We start from the raw sequence: 9,316 nt of genomic DNA on the forward strand, positions 1-9,316 counted from the left end.
TAAGAGTGCAAAACGGAAGTGCGGAAGTGGAAGAGAAGAGCCCCCAGGGAAAATCTTTTTTCCTTTTATATCTAATCTTAGTTGATTCAAAACTTAATTTAAAACCTAACAAATCTTTTCTATTTTGTTTATTTGATTAAAAAAATCAAATCAAAGCTTCCTTGGGATTTGTTGCACGCAATGGGGACCACTCTATTCAGCGCACCTGGCGCTAAACGCCGGTTGATGGCATTTAGTGCCACCCTTCCAGTGAGCGTTGCATGCAATACGAAGTCCTCTACGCTAAATCCTGGGTCGTGGCATTTGGCGTCAACATGGCTGAATTGGATATTAAGGTTTAAGGTGTGGGCGCTAAACGCCGGTGATGTGGCATTTAGCGCCACCTTGACAGAAATGTCTTCTCTTACTTTTCGTCTTTCTGAACTCTGCCAATCTCACCTGAAAGGGAGTTAATTACTAATGGTTGATGAATCGGAGAGTTCAGAGAAGCGATAATTCTAATTGGTCCTCGTTATGGTGTAACAATATTTTGGAGAAGGTGAAATTCTTAATCTGGTTAGGTGCTCTTGATGTGCTTCCAACAATGAGTTTCCATCATCGGCGAGTCATGGCGGAGAATGATATCTATCCTAGGTGTGACAGAGAGGTAGAAATGGTTACCCATTGCTTGCTTCTTTATCAAAAAGCTAGAGAGATTTGGAATTGTCTCATGATTGATATTCTAACGACAATTATTGGTTTTAGATATTAGGTTCAATTGTTGATGAGGAACAATGAGATGATCATCGTCACAGGATTGTGGTGGATTTGGAGGCATAGGAACCATGATATATCTTTAATCCTAATGAATAATGGACTCCCATAATGGTGGCTGTTAGCGCTTGTAGGATGATTCATGATATAAAGACTCTTGCTAATATTCTTGAGAGACCAACTTCTCTGTTTGACTTGGTTGTGTGCTTAAGAATTAGAGGTGTTTGCAGTGCGGTTTGGTTCAATTTTTTAGAGAAAAGTCATCCGATTCAATCGTTTAATTAAACTGCGGTTCAGTTTAGTTCAATTTTTTACGGAGACCATCCGAACTAAACCAAACCAATTGAAATTGGATTGGTTTGATTCGGTATGTTCAGTTTTTTCAATCAATTCAAATAAAAAACTGTCATACTGTTTCACAAAGTCATAACATTGAAATCATAGAACACAAATGCCAATAACTAACAAAAGTCTTGATCCAATAAAATTCAACGACAAAAGAAAGTAAAATACGATAATTAAAGAAGTTTAAAGTTCAATAGTCAACATAACAAAACATAAAAATAAATTTTTAGCAATAGATAGCCACATTTTGGCGTCCCCTCTAGCAAAATAGTGAAACTTCTTTAAGCAAACTAACCTAAAATCAAAAGGCAGTTACATAATAAGAACAATAATAATAATAATATAGCACCAGTAGAAAAATATTCTAATCTAGTTATACATTCTAATATTAAAGGGAATAATTTATACCATGATAAGATGTACTCAATCAAATTCAACACCATAATCTTCTTCATTAGGATCAGGAGTGGGTGTAACTTCTACAAAACATACAAAACAAGTAACAATCATAACAAATAATATAAATAAAAACTAGATTGAAAATTATTCAAAGGTAATAAAAAAATTATTAGTCCAAGCTTGACCATACCTAATTCCAAAGCCAATTTTGTGTATAAATTAATGCCTCAGCTGTCATCGGAGTTAGAGAACTCCTATAATTATTCAACACCCTTCCTCCATTACTAAATATCGATTCTGAAGTTACTGTAGAAACTGGAATGGCTAAGACATCTCGTACAATCTGCCCAAGAATTGGATATTTAGTGGAATTCACTTTTCACTAGTTTAAAATGTCAAATTATTGATGCCATTTTTATGTGTATCACAAGCATAACTAGCCCCACACCAATTGCATTCAGCTCTAGAGTACTGTGGATTACTAGTTTCATATTTAGTAAAGTGATCCCATGTCCAAGATCTAGGTCTACAAGGCTTTATCTTACCTTCGTCGGTCTTAGTTTCAGTGGTGTCATCAACAAGAGCTTCTTCAACAACCTGCATCTTTCCTCGGCCTCTATTAGCAAGCTTCCTTGTGTTTTTAAGAGGAGCTGGCGCAGTAGGCAATACAATTGGAGATTTGATGCTTGCAGATTCATTCAGAAGAGCAACAATAGCTCCTATTGCTCCTCCAGTGTCGCCCCATATTCTCACTTGAACTAATATCAAACTGCATAAACAAAATCATTGAACAACAAAATAAAATTACTAGCAATTTTAAAAAATCAATAACAACTACAATGAATAAATACACTGAACAAATAATTAAACAAAATACTAACAAATACATCAACAACAAAATACTAACAAATACATCAACAAAAAAAATAAAGGAAAAACTACCAAAAGTACTCATGAAGTTTACGAATACTGACAAAAGTATCCATAAATTAAGAAAATTAACATTGTAGCCATGGAAAATGGGTTCCGTATGACAAAAGTATCCAAACTCTAATTTTTTGTTGATTTTTTAATAAAATTTCCAAACTACCCCCACCCTCAACCTCAACTCCACCGCCACAAATCCCTCATTTTCTACTTAGCTCCATCGGCCTTTCCCTGGCCTTCCCCATTGCACTCAAATCCCTCCTTCCTCTTTGCACTCAAATTCCTCCTTCTTATGGCCTTCCCCATCGCACTCACAGCCTTCATTTTCTACTCCCACTCTATCGTCTCCATGCTCTTCCTCAACCACCTCGAAAACCTCTAGCTCGCCACAGAGCATCACCCACCCTCTCAACCTCTTCATCTTCCTCTTTGGTCTCGATGACAAAGTGAAAGCAATCGAAGGCCTCCTCGATGGTAACATCATCGTTGGACCGAACAAGAGCTCCAAGACGCGGATGAAAACGTGCGGCAGGCAACGGAGGACCTTCTTTCCGACGCGGCTACAGTGCCGACACCAAATTGAATGGTGATGTTGTGCTTTTGGGGACAGAAGAAATGAACCTTTATGATGGAAATTCTAGACAGTAATGCAATAGAAGATTACAGTGCCAAGATTAACAACAAAATCAACCAATACCGATAAAGAATCAGATAAAAAACTATAAAAAGGAACAATTTTTAATCATTTTATTTATTTTTTCTTTTTTTTTCTTAATTTGGGGACTTTCTTTGTGTGAAGGGATGTGGTAAAAAAAAAAAAAGAGCTCACCATATCGAATTTCTCTGCTAGGAACCGGTTGAGGTCTTCCACCACTACCACCACCATTGATTTTGGTCTGGTCTGTTGTAGGAGTAGTTTCGGATTCCATGGTAAGGGTTTTAAAGGTGCATGTTGGGTTACAGAAGGTTGAAAAAGTGAGTTGAGGTTGAGGATGGAGGTAGTTTAGAAATTTTATTTAAAAATCAACAAAAAATTAGGGTTTGGATACTTTTGTCGTATGGAACCCATCTTCCATAGGTACAGCATTAATTTCCTTAGTTTATGGGTACTTTTTGTTAGGGTTTATAAATTTCATAGGTACTTTTGGTAGTTTTTTCCAAAATAAATTACTAGCAATTTTTGCACAAAAAATACATTGAACAATGAACAACAATTAGCACAACAATACATCAACAACAAAATATTAACAAATACATCAACAACAAAATAAATTACTATCAATTTCAGCACAACAATACATTGAACAATGAACAACAATCAACACAACAATACATCAATAACAAAATAAATTACTAGCAATTTCAGCACAACAAATCCATTGAACAATGAACAACAACCAACAACAAATACATTGACCAAATACACTAAAAAAAATACATTGAACAAAAATTAAATACCTGACCCGGAGGCTCCATATCTGACTCGGCGGCTGCTGTGCGCGAAGATGATGGAGAAGACGGCGTGGAGGAGATGCTGTTGTAGGTGCTGACTGCGACGACGAAAACAATGTTGTGGGTGGCTGGGTGCTATTCGCGAGGGTGTCGTATGGCGAGTCAGTGATGGTGCTGTGGATTGTGGAGGACGACAGTGCTGGGGTTCGGTGCTAGGGCTTGAGGTTTTTTCGCGAGAGTGAGGCTGCGGCGCTGCGCTAGGTTTAGGACTAGCAACGGTAGAGTACGACGGTGCTGGGGTCTGGGGCTGCCGCGCTGGGGCTTGAGGTTTCTTTGAGAGACTAAGAGACTGAGGCTATGGCACTGCACTAGGTTTAGGACTTTAGGTTAGATTATCTAATTTGGGGAGTTGGTTCAATGGCTTAGTTAGGGTTTTTTAAGTGAACTGGTTCGATTCAGTTCGATCAAGGTTTTCAATGTCAGAATCGAAAACTAGATCGAACCGCAAAAAAACACTACAAGAATTTCGGTAGATAGCAGCAAAAATTTTGCGACGGTTTTATAAAACTGCCACAAAATGAATAATTGTGGCGCATATCGCGGCGGTTAGGAGTGGGATTGTAATCAGCGTTGTATTTAGCAGCGGTTTTCCTAGAATCGCCGCTATATGTAACGTCGGGTGAATTATCATTTTACATTTTGTGGCAGTTTTCTTCCAACCGCCGCAAAATGCGGATAACCACATATTTCAATGTTTTCTTTAGTAATAACCATTTGGGTATAATCTAGTTAAGTTAACACTACTTTTTTAAACTACATATATTTAAATAATTGTTACTTAAACTCGTAACACTTTTTCTAGATTCGTTTTACGTAAAAAAAGTTCACAAGTTATATAAGTTATGAGAAAGTATGAGGAGCCAATATATGTTTTGTACAATGTGTTTTATAGGTAGTTAGTTAATTTTGAATAGTTTGTATTTTGAAATTTGAATCAAATTAGGATTACTGTCAGTTATGGAAACAAATAAACGACCTCCCTCTCTCAATACGGTGTGACCTCCTTTCTCCCTTTCTCCTTGAATCTCACCGGTACAGCGCCGCCACCATCAGCAGCCGGCGTCGGACATCACCCCGCCATTGTTCTGACTCGTGCCATCATCCGCTAACACCTAACGCGATGGGAGGACTCGCATATTGTGTGCGCCGAATGCGCGGCACCGCAGCAACCCAGATGTCCAGCGACTCTATCGCAGCCGGTGTGTGCCTTCTTCCCGACGTCGACATCGCAAGAGAAAGGGCTCTCGAGTGTGTTTCATCTTTCACGTTCATCACTCTGCGGAAGTTCCTTAATGGAGGTTAGTTTGGTTGAACCGCTGTGTCGTGTTCCATCTTCCAGAGGTAATGAGAATTCATCACATCCACATGAAAACGTAGCCAACCACTCCATCGTCGAGGGTAAGCAATGTAATAAGGTGAGCAACGTACGTTGAAAGCATTGATAATGGATGGTTATTTTCAAGCAATTTAGATGTTTATAATCAATCCAAGTGGCATGTTTAGTTTTATGTTTTATGCTTACCCAGATGCATCATAAACATTCATGATTCAACCATATCTGGGATGATTTTATATTCATGATATGCTTATATGTATGAAGCCCTTGGTTTGTATTAATTGATCATGGCATATTGCGTTGACGCTGGATGAAACTAGATATTTATTGGACTATCTTTTATTGATATATGAATTTATTTGACTAAATTTAAATTGCATGTACAAGCATGAGACTTGAATACTTTGGAGACCTTGACACCCAATAAGTAAGCACCTATGTTCCTGTGCATGATGGCAATAGATCCGTGGAATATTAGTAGTGCTGTATATTGAATATGAAATACAGCTAATGGTATTATTATTATTGAAATTATATTTCAAAAAGAAAATTAAATAGGCAAGAAAAGTAAATACTTCCTGCATGTTTAGATTAGAATACACATATGATCATACATCATATGGATATAGCTCCATCCCCTGAGAAATCACCATGGAGAGTAGCGAATAGTCCTTCTTCCCCAACTGCATCAATGCTTGCAAATGCTAGGAAGTCATTTATGGATAAGAATATCATTTAGATTGCTAGTGCTGGTCTTTTGATATTTATTTTGTTAGGCGTTTATATTTTTATGCTGTGGTGCTTTAAGCGAAGGCCAGAGAAGAAAAATGCCAAGAAGTAATGTTGGTATCTTCAAAAGTCCTTTACATAAACCTACTTGCAGTGGCACTTCCTTTGAAGCAACCAATCGGAAGAAATTCTTTGTTGGGAAACAGTATGCAGCCGAAGTTTTATATATGCATGTAGATGTTTATTTTTCATGTAAATGAGATGTTTATTTTTAATGTAAATGGGATATTTTAATGTATTTAATGGTCAATTTAGGATGGTCATTTTAGTAGATATATGGGTAATTATTTTAATTTTTATGTAGATGATTATTTTGACTGGATTGAATTTAGTTATATATAATTAAAATATGTTGGATGTTCAATTCATTAGGGATGCAGATGATTATTTTTATTCTTAAGTGGATGGTTATTTTTACTAAGGGTGAGTGGCGTGTGGCAAGCCAAGCAGCGAAGGTGGAGTGGAATGATTATTGATGAAGGTGAGGGTGGCCGCCGGTTGAAAAAGAAGAGGGTATTGAAATGAAATGTTTTAGTAAATTAGAATTTTGGATGGTTATTTTTTTGAAATAATTAATTGGATTTTTTAAAAATTTGAAATTTAAAATTAGGGGATTTGAAATTTGAAATTTGAAATTTGATGTAAAATAACTGAATAAGAAGTTTTGAATTTAGAGTGGACGGGTTTTTATTATTTATTCCTATTGGGCTAAATAATTAGCCCATTGTATATATTGTACAAACACCCCATTGGCTCCCTAGCGAGATTCATAAGTTATATATGTTAACTCATGTGAACAAATTTACCAATAAGATTTTCTCGTTTACTTTATTATCATTTAAATTTGCATTCAAATATAAATGTAAAAGAAGAAAATAAGTCATAGTCTGAATTTATAAAGTTAAAATAAAGTTCTAACGAGCATAAATTAAAGTTACTCTTCTTTGAAGTTATGCGTTACTAAACCTAAATCAAGAAACTCTAAAAGTATATAAACATGTAAAACTGCAACCCAAATCATTAAATTAAGGGAATCAACGTAACTCTTATAATAAAAGGTCAAAATTTCTCTTCAACATCGTATTGATCTGACGGAAAATACTCTGTCAAGAATCTATGGGCTTCACATTTTACTGGATCTGATATTTTATCTCCATATCATGGCTTTTTGTTCAGATTAAAGCACCTTTTCTTAACATGTATATTATCTTCTCTTTGTTGGTCTTCTAAAGCTTCATTGTCTTCTTTCGAAACCTTATTGAGATCAAACTGCATGGATCTGTCAATTCCAACAGAGGAGATATCATCTAAATTATCTTCTGAATCAGACTCTTCCCCATCTAGACTATCAGAAAATATTTCTCCAAAATATTCAGGTAATATTGAAAATATCCACATGCATACAACAAAATAAGTATACCTAGAAGAAACTGAGAACTCGCAAGTCATTAGATACTGACTTAGAAAAAAAAAACCGGACAACAATATGCTAAGACAATTTTAAAACTAAACACAAATTCCTGTGAATTACCATCTCCCTTGTTGGTAGTTTGGGCAAATTTATTAGATAGAAGCTCTGTAGCGAATGTTGTGCTTGCAGAGGATGATGAAAAGTCCTTAGTTTTTATTTGTCCTGTTCCACCATCATGTTATGTTCACTAATGTTTGAAAAACATAACAGTATTGGAATTGATATTGAATATTAGATATCAAGATTATCAAAACTGCAACATTAAGAACAACAACAACTGAAACAACATTAAAGATTTAACGTAAACTAACTTTTGATGAAAAATTGTTGAAAGAAACGGAAAATCTACTTTTACTCATGAAAATCCACAATATAATAAATACTTAACTGCAAATAAAAAATACACCAAGTTTTTGTAACCAAAGAAAGCAACGTACAACGTTGAGTTTATTTAACTTAGTTCATGACACAAAGATCATTTTTAAATTACGTTAAAATTCTTCATATAAGCATTAGCAACATCATTGATATTCTTTGAAGCATTTTCTGTGGGGACTTCTATATCATCCTCCCTTGTCAACTATAAATCTTCAATGTCACCTTTTGCTGACATGTTCAACCCTGGCTGTGGAGAAAAACCAACTTCAGATTCTTCATTCTCTTCTCCCATGTCATACAAATCTCGTGGTTTCACATGAACCACAACACTCCATTCCTTAGCTACTTCATCATCCACATAGCATACAAGCTGAGCTTCTGATGTCAATATGTACGGTTCATCGTCTTCTCGATCACCAGTGTGTATCGAACAAGAGAAATTAACGCTGGTAAGCTCTAAATGGTCTTATTTGATGCCTCTAGTGGTAGTGGTATCAGCCTAAACACATTTGAACAATACCACTGTGAAATGACAGCTATAATTCAATTCAATTATGTCCACAATTTTTTTGTAATACGGAACACTACCAACAGCCACTCTATTATCACGCATGCTTACATAACTTCTTGTATTAGATGATACATATGCTCAACTATTTTGGGTTTTCAACCCGTCTTCCTTTGTGATCGTTCTAAACTTGTGCCCGTTAACGTTGTATGTCCCAAAACGTCTTGCCTGAATCATGGGACCGCATGCATGCAACTTTTTCTTTCGAATGAAGCGTACTTTCCATTGGAGCCTCGAACCACATAATATTCATGCTTTATATTAAAATCGAATTTCATAAAATACAAATTCTAGCCTAAAAACACATTGGTCATGTTAATATTCTATCAACCTCATGCTTGAACCACCGAGAAAATTTTGCATGCACAACACTGTCTATCTTAGATTGCGACCTTGTTTGAGCTCGTAATCTTCGCTTTATTTTTTCTCTAAATATACTTTATGAGAGAAAAGAAAATTAGTCCAACTAGTCACTGGGTGAAAAGATTTATATTCGTGCTTTAAAAATACATGTGTATACTTACTCAACAAACGGAACCATGGCCTCGCAATTGACTAGAACATGACGATGTGCTTGATGTTTTTCCATGGAGTGAGTTCAAAATGCAAAACAGCCCCTAATGCCTTTTCAATAGCTGGGAACAAAGTTTTCCCTAAATTATGTGTAACATCAACAGGTTGATCGTCAACTCGGCCTGCTCGATTGATTCTAGTCTCAATATTATCCAAATATCTAGAACAGAAAGTCAAAATTTCCTCTGATAAATAGCCTTCCGCAATTGACCCTTCTAGTTGTGCTGTATTACGAAGATATTGCTTCAAACGACCTAGATACCTT

This window comes from Arachis ipaensis, chromosome B3 (assembly GCF_059453495.1).
Source record: "Arachis ipaensis isolate K30076 ecotype BB chromosome B3, ASM5945349v1, whole genome shotgun sequence".
NCBI lineage: Eukaryota > Viridiplantae > Streptophyta > Magnoliopsida > Fabales > Fabaceae > Arachis > Arachis ipaensis.